This window comes from Misgurnus anguillicaudatus, chromosome 13 (genome assembly GCF_027580225.2).
Source record: "Misgurnus anguillicaudatus chromosome 13, ASM2758022v2, whole genome shotgun sequence".
Taxonomy (NCBI): domain Eukaryota; kingdom Metazoa; phylum Chordata; class Actinopteri; order Cypriniformes; family Cobitidae; genus Misgurnus; species Misgurnus anguillicaudatus.
The window spans coordinates 32,657,704-32,677,142 of record NC_073349.2 but is presented as its reverse complement, the minus strand read 5'-3'; positions in this window follow the sequence as shown (position 1 = coordinate 32,677,142).

Genomic DNA, 19,439 nt, shown 5'->3' with positions numbered 1-19,439 from the left:
AAAGGCTGTATGCGTGGATGCGGGAAAGCTCCTGAATAATCAGTGATTGACAGCTGAGAGACAAAAGGGTTGCATAATGAGCCACATAATGAGCCTTGTGGGGATGTTCAACAGGAATGTAACTTTCTCTGTAGTAATGATAAGGTTTACTTTTTAATATAATGTAAATACACACACACACATTATATATATTTCTATTGAAATATTTTCTATTAATTTCACAAGTATAAGTTACCTTTTAAAAACCATAGTAGCCTAATCATAGTAAAGGTACTGTTTGGCTATCGTAAAGTGAACACACTTCAACACAGGGTTAGTGTTTGGTTGGCCAGCGAGAGGTTTACTTTTGTACCGTAAAAAGCTCAAAAGAACAACTGCCTATCGGTGTCTGGACTCTTATTTGTGTTTTTGTAATCATTAGAAACACAACAAGGGACACGCGTGATAAACCTATCAATGTTTGTTTACAGTCGCCGCCATTACCTCACGTGTTGATCATGAATGCAGTGAATGTGTGCACACGCAAGTGATCCTGTGTTTAAAGGAATAGTCTACTCATTTTCAATATTAAAATATGTTATTACCTTAACTAAGAACTGTTGATACATCCCTCTATCATCTGTGTGCGTGCACGTAAGCGCTGGAGCGCGCTGCGACGCTTCGATAGCATTTAGCTTAGCCCCATTCATTCAATGGTACCATTTAGAGATAAAGTTAGAAGTGACCAAACACATCAACGTTTTCCCTATTTAAGACGAGTAGTTATACGAGCAAGTTTGGTGGTACAAAATAAAACGTAGCGCTTTTCTAAGTGGATTTAAAAGAGGAACTATATTTTAAGGCGTAATAGCACTTTTGTGAGTACTTCGACTCGGCGCAGTAACACCCTCCCTCTCCCATTATGAGAGTGAGAAGGGGAGCGGACTTTTCAGGCGAGTCGAAGTACTCCCAAAAGTGCTATTACGCCATAAAATATAGTTCCTCTTTTAAATCCGCTTAGAAAAGCGCTATGTTTTATTTTGTACCACCAAACTTGCTCGTATAACTACTCGTCTTAAATAGGAAAAACGTTGATGTGTTTGGTCACTTCTAACTTTATCTCTAAATGGTACCATTGAATGAATGGGGCTAAGCTAAATGCTATCGAAGCGTCGCAGCGCGCTCCAGCGCTTACGTGCACGCACACAGATGATAGAGGGATGTATCAACAATTCTTAGTTAAGGTAATAACATGTTTTAATATTGAAAATGAGTAGACTATTCCTTTAATAAACATGCTGTGCGGAGATATGCGCTTAGACGCAACTAAATAAGGATTGTACTGTTTGTAATCGCGTATTTTATAAGAATACCAAAAAGCGCGTCGAGTTTCCTTACTCGTGTGTTTGTGTATGTGCGTTCCCGTCGCGTCAACTGTTTGACGGAAGACAAAGAAAACACTCGCTTCTGGAGATACTGACACACATACGCAAGTAAATAAGGATTTAGATGTCATGTTTGGTGCAATCGGATGGAACAACAAGGAATGGAGAGAATGGATTGTGGATTGCGTATCCATTGACTGCAGAAGGCACGAGTCATGCATATGGATGTTTCTGCTCGTTCACTTCAATGGCGCCGGGGTGTGGCGATCTCCAACAGCAAATCGAATTAATGTTGTGAGGACAGACATTGTTGAAAGTGCTTTCCGAGCATTTAAAAGAAAGCAATTCAATCCTAAAATGAGACTTGATGTTGTGTTCGTTGACACCTGTGGTCTAGGTGAAGGGGCTGTGGACAATGGTGGACCCACCAGGGAATTTTTGACCCTGCTACTGAGAGATCTATTGAACTCTATTACAAAGCACAACATTCTGTTTTTATTGGGAGTGGACAGAAAAAAACTAGACACTGTAACGTTTTAAATGATGTATAAATCATATCTGTATGTCAAAAATCAGCAGAGTACTTTAAGTCTCTTTGTGGAGTGATTGAAAAATAAAGAGTTTGCGGCGCCCGCGCCGCCGTCGACCCCAGAGTGTTAAGTAACAAAACTAGATGTTACCAAACCTTATTTAATCTCAAATGGACATCATTTTGGTTCATTAGGCACTATAAAAACACTTACTGCCTCAAAGGTGCATCAAGTCTTCCTTCTAGATAATAATTTAGGGATGACGACAGTATATCATCACGGTCACTCAATGTTCTGATGACTGTCAGGGACCCAAGAAGTGAAAGGTTATTGGCTGCCACATTTGCAGCTTCTCGTGTCTCCTCCACAGTTTTGGCTTCTTGAATCTGTAATGAACAAATAATTACTTTATTAGAAATTTCTCAGTACAAAATGTGTGTAGATGATGTTTTAAACTTTCTTAGCCCAGTTTGTGATTAGGGTAGTTTCCAGGCGTTGTTTTACATCACACTTAAGCTGCTGTTTAAAACCAGTTACAGTACAGAAACATACTAGTTACTTCTTTACTGTTGCAAATCATATTTTGTCATCATAATGAAAATGAGTACTATCCCATCATAAGAATTCTCACAGTGCAGCACAATGCTATAGAAACACAGAAAAAAGAATGCCTTCATGAATTTGACACCGGCCTTTTGTAACTGTTGTCTAAGGTCAGCATCGTCCACCTCCATGATGTCAACAGGGGGGCTGGGTTCTCCAATCAGTTGGCAGAGTAGTCTATTAGAAAAAACAGGGGGTCCGAGTCCTCCATGAACTAAGCAGACAGATAATATCATACCAACAATTCGGTAGGTGCCTCTGCTGAGTCCTGTAAATATAAAATACAATTTGTAGACATCTTTTATAATGTTGTGTAAGTTCTGAAGATAACATACAGCCTCATTTGGACAGTAACTAAAGCAACAGATCAGGGAGTAGTTAAGCATATAAGTAAATTGACCTGAACAGGACACAAAAACATGCAACGATATAATCAAATACTTGTCAAACATATTCTGTAAATTGTAATCTATGAGCAATTCTGTAACGTGCTTACCTATAGAGTCTAGCCCTAGATTTTTCACAGATGCCGGCCCAACAAAGAAATGCGAATTCAATAGATCTCTCAGTACCAGGGTCAAAAATTCCCTGGTGGGTCCACCATTGTCCACAGCCCCTTCACCTAGACCACAGGTGTCAACGAACACAACATCAAGTCTCATTTTAGGATTGAATTGCTTTCTTTTAAATGCTCGGAAAGCACTTTCAACAATGTCTGTCCTCACAACGTTAATTCGATTTGCTGTTGGTGGCGCCACGTGAAAAAGAACATTTGAATGCAAAGTGCGTAATACATTCTTTATGTTTGAATCTAAAGGACTCAGAGAAGAATGTTGAGAAAGTGTAGAGCGTGAAGGAGACCATGGAGGTATGGGTGATGGAGACCGTGGAGACCCTAAGAGAGACCGCGGAGGAGACCACAGAGGAGACGGTGGAGCATACCACAGAGGAGACTGTGGAGGAGATCCAACGGAGGCGCCGGCGGCGGAGCAGTCCCAGACGGAGGCGGCGGAGCAGTCCCAGACGGAGGCGGCGGCGCAGTCCCAGATGGTTTTGTTTTTGAGTAAAGTAATATCACACTTTCCAAACCATTTGTATTACCATTGTATTGCATAAATGTAAGCATTATAAAACATTATTTGCATAATTTTATTTCTTAAGATTAACTAACCTGACCACCATTTATCCAGTGAATAAATATGGTTGTTGACTCAAACAAACCATTTTCTCTTATGGTTCCAGTCTGCTGACTGTGAAGTTGTAAGAAAAGACTTGGAGCAGTTAAATTAAAGTCCTCTGTTGCAGAAGGAACAGCCCCAGCAAAAGAAATTAGGCTCTGTAAACAAAGAACATATGTTAGGCATATTGCACAGCTGGTGAAGACAAAGGAACCTATGAAACATAACAACTAACACAAAAACATAATAAAAAATTAGTGCTTCAGAAGTATCAGGTACCATCAGGTGCTAGCTAAGGTGCCTGGGTTATTAAAGACTAGTGTAAGGCCTGATGCCAAACCCTAATTAAATCAATCGTTGTAATCTAAACATTGCAATTGGATTAAAAAGCAAATTTACATGTACTGTACATCCTATGTAATCTGAATGTCTGCGCAATCGAAATGCATATTCATAACTAGCCCAAAATAATCCATGACTATTCACGGTCCAAATAACAATAACTAATAGACGGAATTTCGTTCATCTCTAGCAAAAAAAAAAAACCCAGCCGAGACAGTAGCCCCAATCTGAACTCGAAAAAAGCAGCACAGCATCTATCAACGGGTTTACATTTTATCTCTGGATAAATGTACAAAGCTGAGTTAGAGAAAGTTTTTTTTCTTGCATCAGACTGAGAAAATACTAGATTCACGCGTTTACATGCCTAATTTTTTCCTGATGATCAGATCACAGTTTGGACAACACCCCCCCCCCCCAATAAGATCAAAATAAGCATCTGATCAACCTCAATTGTCTTGAATAAGGTGTTAACATGAGGCTTTTCAATACAATTGAGCTATCAATGGGATTACTGGCGGATTACTTGGTTGCATCTAAATGTATATAGTGAGAACTAAATCAGCCAATCGCAGGAAACAGAATGTTCTACTCTCATAATAATATGGGAGAAGGTAAGCATTCATTATTTTAAAGGCAGTGCAATGATTGTTTGGGCCTTTCTTCTATTGAGTAGTGTTTGCTTAGTAGGGGTGTGACGAGACACTTAATCCACGAGACGAGACACCAGACTGGGTTCACGAGAACGAGACAAGACGTTATTTTTACACTTTAAGAAATCCTCCACGATAAAATAAATGAACAAGAAACTGAAATCACATCATTTTTAAAAGTTTCAACTAATCAAGGACTGTCCCTAACAATTTTTTTGCAAACTGATAATGAAGAAATTTGTTATTTTTTGGTAATAAAAATAGACCCAAGTGAGCAGTAGTCTTTTAAATTACATAATAACGAAGATGCAATAATAATTGGTTCAAATAAAGTATTAAAAGCAAGCTACATTAAACAACATTACATGAACAAACACATTAATTCAATTCAATTCAATTCAATTTTATTTATATAGCGCTTTTCACAATACTCAATTGTTTCAAAGCAGCTTTACATTAATAGAAGCAGTAAAAGCACAGAAAAATGACAGATAGCACAACATAATACACAATAGCATAAGCTGTCAAATTTGCTGAGGCTATGAATCTACATTATGAACGAGCGTATTACTAATGTAACGTCTAGGAGAAGAAGCTAAATTAAGCCCAAGCAGGCTACCTCCCCGGGGTAAAAAAACCCCTAGGAGAAAAAAAACAAAAACCCCGGGTTGTTGAGCCGAGGAAAAAAAAATAAAAAGTCCTAGGAGGGAAAAACCCTTGGGAGATATATATGTATATAAACACATATAAACGGATAAGGAGATTAAGCAGGGATTAAGCGGGGTTTAAGCGGGTTCTGCCGGTGGTCGTTGGTCAGGCATCAGCTGGGCATCACAGTGATGGACGACCAGTAGATCAGAGGTGAGTCGAATTTCACATCTACCGGAACTGGGTCTGTTTGTCCCATTGTCCTCAGGGTCGAGGACAGGACAGGGAGAGAAAAACAAAATCATATTAGCGTAGGGGCCGTTCACATGTAATGCAAGTGTCACACAGTGATGTGGTTTAATCAACTTAGTTTCAGACAGACTAACTATTGCGGCATAATTATATTATCCACAGTTGAGGATTTTGCAAATTGGGGGCCCACTGCGATGGTATATATGGTAACTAAGGGTCAGCTTCTGATTTTTAAGAGAAAGAGAAAATGAAACCTGTCGACCCGTTTGACTAAGGCCTGTAACCCCACTGTCGTCGTTAATGCAGGTTCAGTGGCAAACGGGTCTATATTGCATGCTATTTACAAGATCATGAGAAAACGCCAACATCGCAACCTGACCATACGTGCCAACCCGTTTGACTAAGGCTGGAGGCCCCATTGTCGTCGTTAATGCAGGTTCAGTGGCAAACGGGTCTGTATGGCATACTATTCACAAGACACAAAAAAGCGCCAAAATCGCAACCCGACCATACGTGCCAACCCGTTTGACTAAGGCTGGAAGCCCCACTGTCGTCGTTAATGCAGGTTCAGTGGCAAACGGGTCTGTATGGCATAGTATTCGCAATATAAAGAAAGCGCCAAAAGCCCAACCCAACCGTACGTGCCAACTCGTTTGACTAAGGCCGGATGCCCCACTGTCGTCGTTAATGCAGGTTCAGTGGCAAACGGGTTTGTATGGCATACTATTCACAAGAACACGAAAGTTCCAAAATCGCAATCCGACTATACGTTAAGATAAGGTTTTTATTTATTTATTTGGTTGGTCTGTTTTATGACCGCGAGTGCTTTGTTCGGTACAAGTAACTATTTCGAGTTAAGTACTTTTACTAGACAAATTATGCGAATGCTTTGTTGAAGAGAAAAGTTTTAAGTCTAGATTTAAAATTATCGACTGTGTCTGATTCTCGGACATCGGTTGGTAAATCATTCCAGAGCTTAGGGGCTAAGTAGGAAAATGACCTTCCACTTTTAGACACTTTTGATAGTCTAGGGATAATCAAGAGACCAGAATTTTGTGACCGTAGTGTGCGTGATGGATTGTATTCTGATAGGAATTCTCTAAGGTATGAGGGTGCTAGGCCATTTAAAGCTTTGTAGGTGAGTAGTGATATTTTAAATTGTATGCGATATTTAACTGGTAGCCAGTGTAAAGATGCCAGAATTGGGCTTAAGTGTTCGTACTTTTTAGATCGAGTAAGTACCCTTGCGGAAGCGTTTTGAACTAGCTGAAGCTTGTTTACTTGATTTGCATGGCATCCCCCGAGTCGCGAGTTACAATAGTCTATTCTAGAGGTAATAAAAGCATGGAAAAGCTTCTCTGCGTCAGATGTAGACAGTATATGGCGTATTTTCGAGATATTTCTAAGGTGGAAGAAAGCTGTACGGCAGACGTTGGCGATATGACTATCGAAGGATAAGTTGCTGTCGAACATCACACCTAAGTTCCTTACCGTGGAAGATGGCACCACAGTGCAGCCATCTATGTGCAACGTGTAATCTGACATATTATGTTTGTAGCGATTCGGTTCAATAATAAGTATCTCTGTCTTATTGGAGTTCAGCTTAAGAAAGTTATGTGCCATCCAGTCACTAACATCGCTAAGGCAGTCTGTTAGCTTAGAAAACGTGTGTGTTTCGCTGGGATGTGAGGAGATGTAAAGCTGGGTATCATCCGCATAGCAGTGAAACCTTATGTTATGTTTCCTGATAATGTCTCCTAGAGGTAACATGTATAACGAGAACAGGATAGGACCTAAAACCGATCCCTGCGGTACACCGTATTCAACCAGGGAGTGATATGACTCTTCCTCGTTTACATAAACAAAGTGATAGCGATTGGTTAGATACGACCTAAACCATGCTAGCGCCTGACCACTGATACCAACATAGTTTTCTAGTCTATTGAGTAAGATTGTATGATCTATTGTGTCAAAGGCTGCACTAAGGTCTAATAATATAAGAATTGAGATTTCACCACGATCGGATGTTAATAGGAGGTCATTTGTAACTCTAAGCAACGCTGTCTCTGTGCTATGGTGGGGCCTGAATCCTGATTGGAACTTTTCATATGTACTATTATTTGTCAAAAAGTGTGCGTAACTGGCTTGCCACTACCTTTTCTAATATTTTCGAAAGAAAAGGGAGATTTGAGATTGGTCTAAAGTTATTAAGCTCTCCCTGATCAAGCTGTGGTTTTTTAATCAGCGGTTTAATAACTGCTAGTTTGAAAGATGTTGGAACGTATCCTATTTCTAGCGATGAGTTAAAGATATTTAGAACCGGGGTTGACACTACAGGAAATACCTCTTTAAGTAGTTTTGTGGGAACGGGGTCTTATATACAGGACGATGATTTGGATGACGTTACTAGTTTAGAGAGCTCTTCTATTGTAGTAGGTTTAAATGAATCAAGATGTTCGTGTGGTAGTCTAGTGTTAAGTGAACTAACGGGTAGAGTGGTGGCTGCCTGTGTAGCTACGATGTTTTCCCTTATAGCCGTAATTTTGTTAGAAAAGAAGTTCATGAAGTCGTTACTATTGTGTTGGAGTTTACTATTGGTTTCTGTTTGTTCTTTGTTTCTAGTCAGTTTTGCAACGGTGCCAAAGAGGAAACGAGGGTTATTATGATTCTCATTTATAAGCTTGCTAAGATAGGTAGATCTGGCGGTTTTAATAGCCTGTCTGTAGTGTTTAACACTATCTTTCCATGCTGCACGCCATACTTCTAATTTTGTGCTTCTATAATTTCTTTCCATTTTCCTAGCCTTTTTAAGAGCTGCGGTGTGATGATCATACCATGGAGCTGGCGGCTTTTCTTTGATTCTCTTTTTTCGAATGGGAGCAACGGCATCCAATGTGTTAGAACAGACATTGTTTAGGTTTTCTATTACAATATCTAGATCATCACAGTTATCTGCATGTTTAATTTGGGACAGGTCTGGAAGAGTGCTAATAAAGCTATCTTTAGTGGTGGAAATTATTGTTCTGGCTAATCTGTAGCATGTTGTGGATTGAGTGATCCTATCTAGAAGTACAGTGTATGACACAAGGTAATGGTCAGAAACTGCATCACTCTGAGGTGATATTTTGATGTCATTAATATTAAGCCCGAGTGACAGAATTAAGTCTAATGTGTGCTTACGAGTATGCGTTGGCCCTGTCACGTTTTGTCTAATATTGAGAGAATTTAGAACATCCATAAACGCACGTCCTAATGCATCTTTATGGTTATCCACATGAATATTAAAATCACCAACGATAAGAGCTTTATCTACAGTGACTACAAGCTCAGACAGAAAATCTGCTATTTCTTTAAGGAAATCTGCATGGTGGCCCGGAGGTCTATAGATTGTAGCTAAGGCAAAAGAGAGCTGTTTGTGGTTACGATCAGTTATTTCCATATTTAACAACATTAGTTCAAATGATTTAAATTTTAGTTCAGATTTTTGGTTTACTTTAAAAATTTTGTTGTATATTGTAGCTACACCACCCCCTCTCCCCTTTAACCTAGGTTCGTGTTTATAATAATAGTCTTGTGGGGTGGATTCGTTTAAACTAATGTAGTCGTCTGCTTTAAGCCAGGTTTCTGTTAAACAGAGTGCATCTAAGTTTTGGTCATTAATTATTTCATTAACAATAGGTTCTTTATTGGTAAGCGATCTAATGTTAAGAAGGCCGAATTTTAACATTCGAGGTTCATCTTGTAATGTATTGTTTTCTAATTTTATGTTGGTCAAATTTGTACGTGATGTGGCAAGCGGTGCTCTGTATTTGCTTGTTCGGGGAACAGATACAGTTGAAATGTGTTGATATTCTGGTAAGATCGACTCGAAGTTCTGGGATATATGTGATCTAGACATATCATGCCAGCTAACAGACGGACAGTTAAGCTGATCTGTCTGTTTCCTGACCTGGGCCCTGGATAGTCATACTATATCAGAATTAAGAATATTAATCAGATTTCTGGTGAGTATAGCACTTCCTTCTGATGTCGGATGAAGGCCATCTCGGGTTAGGAGAAATGGTCTACCCCAGAAATGCTTCCAATTGTCTATAAACCCTACATTATGCTGAGGGCACCACTTTGACATCCAGCCATTGAGAGACACTAATCTACTATGTGTTTCATCTCCCCGGTAGGCGGGGAGGGGACCAGAGCATATTACATTGTCTGACATTGTTTTTGCAATTTCACACATCTCCTTAATATTATCTTTGGTGATTTCCGACTGTCGGAGTCTGGTGTCATTTGTTCCGGCGTGAATAACAATCTTAGAAAACTTCCGTTTAGCATTAGCCAGCACTTTAAGTTTGGATCTAATGTCAGACGTTCTGGCTCCCGGTATACAGTCGACTAGGGTGTTTGGTGCCTCAATGTTAGTGTTCCTGAGTATAGAATCTCCAATGACCAGGGCACTTTTAACAGGTGTTTCAGCTAGTGTATTCCTTAGGGGATCGAATCTGTTAGAAAGTACCGTAACGTTATGGGTCTTAGATGGACGCCGTATATGACTATGCCGCCTGACAGTCACCCAGTTAGACCGCCGACTTGACTCTGATGTCGGAACCGAGCCATGTGTATTATGATAAACACTATGCGCGCTCGATACAGTATTTATAATGTTTACATTAGCATCTGATGTCGGAACACTATGTGCGCTCGATACATTGTTTGTAATGTTTACATTAGCATCTGATGTCGGAACCGAGCCATTAGTCTTTTCGCTCGATACAGTATTTACAACAGTAACATTAGCGGTTTTGCTATCCTCAACTAGCGTTCGGATGCGCGATTCTAGTTCAGCAACCTTCTCAGTTAATCTTAATACTTCAATACACTTAGTGCATGTAAACCCATCTATGCTAACGGCAGAAGCTAAACTATACATGTAGCAAGTAGTACATGTTACAATAACAAGCGGAGTCTTACCGCTTTCATGCTGGGCGATGGCGTCTTTGTTTACCCGAACGCGCTCCGCGGAGCTGCATCGCGTTGGGGGTTTGGTTGTGGTACGCCTCAGTCGCCTGCGAACGTCTGGGTCCAGGGTGATGTTGGGCATGCTGAATCTGCGAAGGCCGGGCAGCGGCTCCTCCACAGCTTCCCGATCGCTTTCATGTTGGGCAATGGCATCTCCGTTCACTCGCTTACGGTCCGTAAAGCTGCATCGCGTGGAGCACTCGTTTGTCGCATTCCTCGGTCGCTTGTGGACGTCCGGAGACATGGTGAAGTGGGCGCTGTAGCTCGCGTTGGATCTGCTCAAACCGATCAACTCCTTCGCAGCTTCCCGCTCAGGCGAGGACAGGTCAGAAAAGCATATATCAGATGAATCCGCCATTAGATCGGAAAATGCTAGCTTCAGTCGGCAGCGTTTGTTGAAGCTAGCGGGCTATATGCTAACACTGTGGGTGTTTATTAGTGATAAATAGTTTCACGTGGTAGTACTGCTCAATAATCCTCACGGTAAAGTATTCCTAGGTAAAACTTAATATATAAATAGGAATAAGATAGTAAAAAAGGCTTTTAGATGAAGAACTCGACGGAGCATTTGTGTCCTATAAATAAAAAGCATTATGTATGTATTATAACAAATGCCTGCAGGGGGCGATAGTGGACTCGTCTCACGGACTCGTCTCACGGACGCCATCTTCACTTTCACTTTCGAGGGAGAGAAACACTAATTTTTAGTCAAACAATGTTTAAATCCATTTGAATATTTAATATATGTCCATTTATTTACAATAGAAATGATACAGCCACTGTCATTTTTTGAGCAAGAACATGCAGACATTAAATCATGTAAACTCTGTGTGAGGGTTCAATCTGGTGAGACCTCTGACACTGATCAACAGACACACAATGCTTCTCAGACTTAATGTGAGTTCCCGAACGAACATTATTGGAAACCCAACCAAAAAAACAAAACGCAGTAAAAGACAGAATATAAAGCATGCACTGTAAAAGGTTCAAACAGAAAGCTGCATCCTCCAGAGGTTGCATATGCAGGCTGCATACATCATCAAGGTTTATTTCAGTTAATTTATTATCAAGGTTTATTTCAGTTAATTTATTATCAAGGTTTATTTCAGTTAATTTATTATCAAGGTTTATTTCAGTTAATTCATAATCTGAGCATTACATTCGCAATTTGAAGTATACATTTATGATTTGCTTACATTAAGATTTAAGTGTTTTTATATTTTGGATACATGGTAATCATCAATAAAAATCATATTTACAATGTTTCATTCACAATTTGCACAATCATGTGCAATCAAGAACAAACCTCCTAAAGGGCCGTTCAAATTATAATGATAACTATAACTCTAAAAAATAGTTTTGAAAACCATTTTATGTTAAAGATAATAGCGGAGTTCACACCACTTTAATTTTCAGGTTATTTCCACTTTTATGTTAAAATAACTAAATATGATTGGATTTTCTTTTCAAGAATTTAGGTAAACTGTGCATGTGTAAAGGGGCTTCTGTTACATTTTATGCATTAATGCTTCATAGGTAAATTATGTCATTGGACTATTCCACATACCTGCATAGGGCTGTCAAGATGGAAATCCCTCCTACGATAACTTCCATCAGAATAACGGAACTGAAAGGAAGTACCACCTGTTTCAGAAGCCATTTCTGCCTCAGCCATCCTCTGATTCACAATCTGTGTAAATGATTAACAATGAATAAGTGTCTTTTCAAGAAACCCTGTGTCACTACACCACCATATTTGCAAAGGCTCCAGGGGTGCCCAATCGTACTCCTGACAATTGACTGTCCTGTAGAATTTTGGCCCAACTATAATCAAACACTCCTGCCTTTAACTATGAAATGATCCTAAAGACAATGATTAGTAGATGCATGCACCACTAATTAGGCTTGCAATACAAAAAAGATTTGACACCTACATCGACACGCCTCCTCTATACATTTAGCAATGCGGTGGGCCTCTCTCTCTCTCTGAGTCTATGCACAGAGACATACAGAGAGTGATTAACTTCATTTTTTTATCAAATTTAAAATTAGATAATATCTTATTGTATTACCTTCTGTCTGTCAGTTTCCAAAGATCTTTGGAATGCTGCATCCTGTTCCATAATAAGGTTACGTCTTTGTTGAAGACTTTCCTAAAATGAACGATCAATAGTCAATTTTGACAGACATTGGATAGTGATTACTTGAATGAAATTTATTACTGAGCACTACTAAATATATAAATATTAAGTATTGTAAAGTGAATATTACCATATTCTCTCAAATATAAGTCAACCCCCTTTAGGAAAAATGCCTTTTAAAAAGCAACTCTTTCCTTTTACAAAGAACATGCTTTAATTTGAAAATAGTTTCATAAGTCAAAGGGTTTCACACATATGCACAAACACATGCAAACTAGATCCACCAAGAGGTGAGAGCCTATTGCCCCGTTTCTAAAACCTCCGGCCACTGTTGAGATTTCTGATAACCATAGTTACTGTATGTGTTGCTGTGTCAACTGGAAAAAACAGGGGTTTAGATTCTGAAACGTCACATTATGTGCCAGAAAATGCTTAATGTCATGTGAGCGCCCTATGTTTACAGTTAAAAGGAACAGGAAGTCGCTCATGTTATTCGTTGGTGCCGATTCTGAGGATTTTGATTGACTTGCATGACTTTATTTCCCTCCCTACACTCCGTTTGACATAGTTATTATAGCACCCGAAGGCATATTTATGCAGGTTAATGTTAATGACAAGTTTTTGAATAACGCTATTATTGAAAACGGGGGCAGGGAAATATTTGTTTCTTTAAATACCCAGCTATGTGGTCTATGTGTGTTTGTTTTGATGCACCTCTACGTAGACCAATCCTGCTCCTGAAGGGTCAGTGTCTCTGCAGAGTTTAGCTCAAACCCTAAATAAACACACCTGAAGCACCTTAGGGCGCACTCACATTATCCAAACCAAACCAAGCCCCAGCGCGAATGTCACCCCTCCCTACTCCCCCATGTGCACGCACTCACACTGTACTTGTATCGATCGAGTCCGGGCGCGCTTTCGTCATTAAGATGTGATTGTTTTGGAAAAAGCAGGAAGTAAAGCTCTCACTGAACACTGGAACCCACCGTAATGAAAGGTCGGTGTTTTTTAATCGGAGTCGTTTGGTGCGCGATTACAGACAGCCCTTTCACATGCCATCATATTGCTTAGTTGATCTGTCACGCATCAAAAGGTTTTTACGAAGGCAGATGATGGTGAGTGGTCGCGCAACTGACGTCTTCACCTTTTGAAGCGCGCCCAGGCGCGATTGCGCTCACACCACAGCCTTCCGCGCCTGAGCCCAAGTGAACCGCGCTCCGGCCCACCTCTGCAACCCGGCCGCGGCGCGATTAACCAATCCGCGCTCGGGCGCGGAACAGAGCACTCACACTAGTCAAACGAACCAGGCTTTGGGGGTCAAACGCGCCCGAGCGCGGTTTGGTTTGGATAGTGTGAGTGCGCCCTTAATTAGCTGCTTTAGAAGTTTTGGATTAGGGTTGGAGCTAAACTATGCAAAGACAATGGTCTTCCTGGAGCAGGATTGGTGACCCTTGACATAGACCAATACAAGCACAGCTCTACAAGAACAAAGATTTCCGTATTCTTTCCAAATGTTCTCGCAGAACTTCACCAAATGCCAGTCGGCTTGCTTGGGCAATTAATTGCATTATTTTATTTAAACGCGTTAATGATTAATAAATTAATTGTATGCATTTATGCTGACATCCCTAGTTTAAACTTTAAATGAATGAAATTCTAAACGTAACTTCAGGAGAAACACAAACATTTAGTTAGTTATGTTAATCATCAATACAAATTATAAAAAAAAGGTAAATGCATTCCTCCTCCTTACCCATCTCCTCCTTCACCACTCCACTATTTTCCTTCATGCACTTTTAAACAATGGGGTCGTTTACCATTGAATTGTTAAGACTGAATGGGCATGGGTGTGAATTTACATTAAATTCAGTGATTGTTTTACATATCACTAGGCAGGAGCTACTGTGAGAACCACTGGTCTAAAGCTTAAATATAAGAGCTTTTATTGACTTTCAAATAAAAAAAATTGTATATTAGGACAATACAATCAATTGTTGTACGCTTTTTAATCATGTACATTAACTTAATGTTGTGCATGAATCAATACCATTTGATGTTGTCTGGTTGATTGTGTAACTACACCACTCTCCCCAACAGAATTAACCATTGTGTCCTGTATGGGATGTCAACAACATATAAAAGTCAGTGTTATTTTTGTACTAACAGCGAACATAAATGGTGCTGAATGCTCACCATATTTTCCTCAGTGTTACGTGTGTCTGCCACGTCTGATGTATCATCCTCGGTAGTGTCCTCACGAGCAGATGTGTCGGTCACGTGTGATGTATCATCCTCGGTAGTGTCCTCACGAGCAGATGTGTCGGTCACGTGTGATGTATCATCCTCAGTGTCCTCACGAGCAGATGTGTCAGTCACGTGTGATGTATCATCCTCAGTATCCTCACGAGCAGATGTGTCTATCTCATGTGACGTATCATACTCAGGATCCTCATGAGCAGATACATTTACCAAAAAATAATACAAATACAGAAATACATTTACAGTTGCCATTTTTAACTGTGTATATTAGTAATGAAAATTTCAAAGTACTTTTGTTCCTTACCAAATCTACCACTTGACTGCTATCACTGTCACTATCACTGTGAATGTCATGCTACAAAATATGGAAACATTAGCAAAAACATTAATTCTGTGCTACAAACCAGAGAAAGAGATTCTGGAAGTTTTTTTTTTTACCTCAGGACGAATATATACTGCTGATCGTCCCATCACTTCACCTGAACGAGTGGCTTTGGGAGTAAAATTTTCCACTGGGGTTACAACTCTATGTCTATTGACCTTACAAAGGTCAAAATTCTGTGTTTTTAGCTGTGGAAATATTATTCGTAGATGGTCTTTAAAGCCATTTGCATCCAAATTTTTTGGGCCTTTGTAGATCTTTACTGGTTTAGCTAAAAAGAAACAATAATAGGCAAGGCAAGGCAAGGCAAGGCAAGGCAAGTTTATTTGTATAGCACATTTCATACACAGAGGTCATTCAAAGTGCTTTACATAGAAATGAGAAAACAATATATAAAAGAGAAAAAAGAAAATGTAAAAATAATAGATACACAATAAAATCACAATAAAAACACTTTAAAATGTTAAAAATAATAAAACAGAAATAAAAGTGACTTGAGTTAAAAGTGCAGTCAGTGTGAAGCAGCACAGTGCTCATTCAGTAAATGCAAAGTTAAACAGATGTGTTTTTAATCTAGATTTAAAAGTGTTTACTGTTGAAGCACATCTGATCTCTTCTGGAAGCTGATTCCAGCTAGAGGTGGCATAATAACTAAATGCTGACGCACCTTGTTTTGAGTGAACCCTTGGTATTTCTAACTGACCGGATCCTAATGATCTGAGTAATCTTTTAGGTTTATATACAGTTAGCATATCTGTCATGTATTTGGGTCCTAAGCCATGAAGTGATTTATAAACGAGTAACAATACTTTAAAATCTATTCTAAATGTAACAGGTAGCCAGTGTAAGGACCTGAGGACTGGAGTAATGTGCTCAGATTTTTTGGTTCTGGTCAGAATTCTGGCAGCAGAGTTTTGTATGAGCTGCAGCTGTCTAATGGTCTTTTTGGGGATCCCCGTAAGAAGTCCATTGCAGTAATCCACCCTGCTGGTGATGAAAGCATGAACAAGTTTTTCTAAGTCCTGTCTTGAGACAAAACATCTAATTCGGGCAATATTTCTGAGATGGTAGTAAGCTGATTTGCTTATTGCTTTCACATGACTACTGAAATTAAGGTCAGACTCTAAAATTACACCAAGATTTCTGACTTTATTTTGTGTCTTTAGACCCCTAGAGTCAAGGTATGTGTTAACTTTGAGAGTTTCATCTTTATTTCCAAATACAATGACTTCAGTTTTGTCTTTGTTTAACTGGAGGAAGTTTTGACGCATCCAACAGTTAATTTCATCAATGCATTTACATAGAGAGTCAATGGGGCTGTAGTCATTGGGTGACAGGGCTAAGTATATCTGGGTGTCATCTGCATAGCTGTGGTAAGCAATTTGGTTCTTTTTCATTATTTGACCAAGTGGGAGCATATACAAATTAAACAGAAGCGGTGCAAGAATTGAACCCTGTGGGACTCCACATGTCATGGATGTCCACTCAGATAATATGGAGAAATATTTAGAAATAAACACATTGATGGTTTTCAAGTCGGTTTATTTTAACTTATATTAAACATAGAGATAATTACAAATAATGATTATTTGACAAGATGTCAATAATTTAAATATGTTTTACCTTTTTGACAGTTGAACATCTGTTGGTGACTCAACATGAGACAAATACTCATTGAGCATGTGTTGGCCTCCACAGTTTTTGGAGTACTTTATTAAAACAAAAGAACACACAAGCAAAGTTGGTAATGGTAATATAATACATATGCAGTTGTGTTGGGATAAATTGGAAAGTATGGGCACACTTAGACAATCCCCATGTGTGGATATAATTACATGCATGTCAAATAAAAACATATTCAAGTGAGTTTTATAAACTGCATTATTTCATAAATTTCCTTGTGTGGTGAAAATCAAGTTCACAATGTCCGCGCTCGTCAATGCTAGCTACGCTTGTATGCTGTGTGGGCTAACCTGACCTATTCTACCCTTCACAGGATTACCATTTCATTGTTGTGAAGAGTTTGGATTTTAGGATTACCTGTTCTACATCTTCGGCTCTGGAGTGAGTGTGTGTGAGTGTGTGCGCGCACCTGGAATCTCATTTATTTGCATTTATCGTTTATCTCAACTGTTGTTTACTTTTAATCCTGCCTCCATTGTCTTCTGTCACTGACACCTATGTGATGTCTTTGATATGCTTTAAGTAATGTGTAAAATAATAATTTAACTCCATTACTAAGTATCTTCTCCATAAAACATCTGTGGTTACCATTTTAACCTTGAATACCTAAGAGAAGGGAACTAGACATTGCATAAGCTACTGTATTACTGCTCAAATCACCTTTACTGTTTGTTCAGTCGAAAGAATCTGGATATTTTCTGCACAGATGGGCTATATAGTTGGCATTGGCCAGGCGTTGTTCAGTAAAGCTTCAAAGAAACCATAGCGTCCGCTCGTGACACAATGTCAAGAGCGTTTTTACGAAAAAGAACTGGAATTTACAAAACAGTCTCATTTTTATGCTTTGAAATCGCCTCAGTTTCCTACATCACAAACATGTCACCAATCACATCAACAGAGTTAAACGAGTGGATAAGGGGCCTGTATCATGAAAAAGGTTAAACAAACTCAGTGTTACAGGACAAGTTTCAATTTGATAAAAACAAGCTATTATGAACAGGCCTTGTTGTTTCAAGCTAATGTCATGGTAGGGCTGGGCGATATGGAGTGAAAATTATATCTCGATAAACAATATATATCTAGATGGCTTTTCACGAAACATACCCTCCTCAACAATCTACTACAAAACAAAAATGCAAAGTTCCACAAGGTATTTTTTTATTAAAGTGCAAAGAGGTAGTTCACGTAGGAACAAAGTGCTTCTGCAGCATTTAAAAAAATATATACAAAAATTATAATTTAACTATAAAATAAGACAATTTGTGTGTGTGTGTGTGTGTGTGAGTGTGTGAGTGTGTGTGTGAGTGTGTGTGTGAGTGTGTGTGTGAGTGTGTGTGAGTGTGAGTGTGAGTGTGAGTGTGAGTGTGAGTGAGAGAGAGAGAGAGAGAGAGAGAGAGAGAGAGAGAGAGAGAGAGAGAGAGAGAGAGAGAGAGAGAGACTACTGCTAACCTGTGTGTGTGTGTGGGGAGGGGAACAAAAACAAGGAGGTGGAGGCGAGCACAGCACATAGAGAAGGCAATCAGAATTAAATACAAAAATTCTATCGATATATACGATATCATAAAATCAACATTGTGTTTTACAAATATCGATATAGTTTGAATATCGAGATATCACCCACCCCTATGTCATGGTACACAAAACTAGAGGTCGACCGATTTATCGGCCGGCCGATTAATTGGCCGATTTTTGGCATATTTAAAAAAAATCGGCTTTGGCCGATTTTGCTGCAAAAATAGACAGATTAATAGGCAGGCGCATCTGCGGCACCTAAGCGCTGTTGTAGAACTCGTGACGCTGCCTCTTGCTGCAAGTAGATCGCTCCCGTGTGTGTGCAGCCGTGCCTTGTTCACAAACAGCTTTAGTAAACGATGGCGGGATTGCGCGAATTAAGCAGCCAGTACAACAGCGCGACGGGCTTATGTCTCGTGATGAACTGTCCGTGCAAAGATTAGGCTCATTTCATGTGATTAATGAGTGATGATGATCTTTGTTTGCGTGATAGAGAGAGAAGAGCTGCGCGCGCACGCTTTCTGTCTCCCTGCTTTTATTACTCAAAACAAAACTGACTCGATGGCGAAAGGTCAGAAGACCAAATCATATCCACAAAGGAAATGTTTTTCGTGTTGTTACAGTAACACTTTGTTTACAGTTTTGCGCTGTTCAGCCTGGATTAGAACACAGCGCCCGATTCGCAAACTGACTCCTTTGAACGGATTCGTTTGAATGAAAGGTTGAAACAACAGATCTGTCCCAACACTAAACTCACAAGACGTCACTGTCAACACAGTGACTTATAGCGCCTCAGAAATGAGGATGTAAATGTGTTTAGAAAGATTTGCCCTAAATAACAGTCTCAACTAAAAAACAGACATTTACTATGTTAACTTT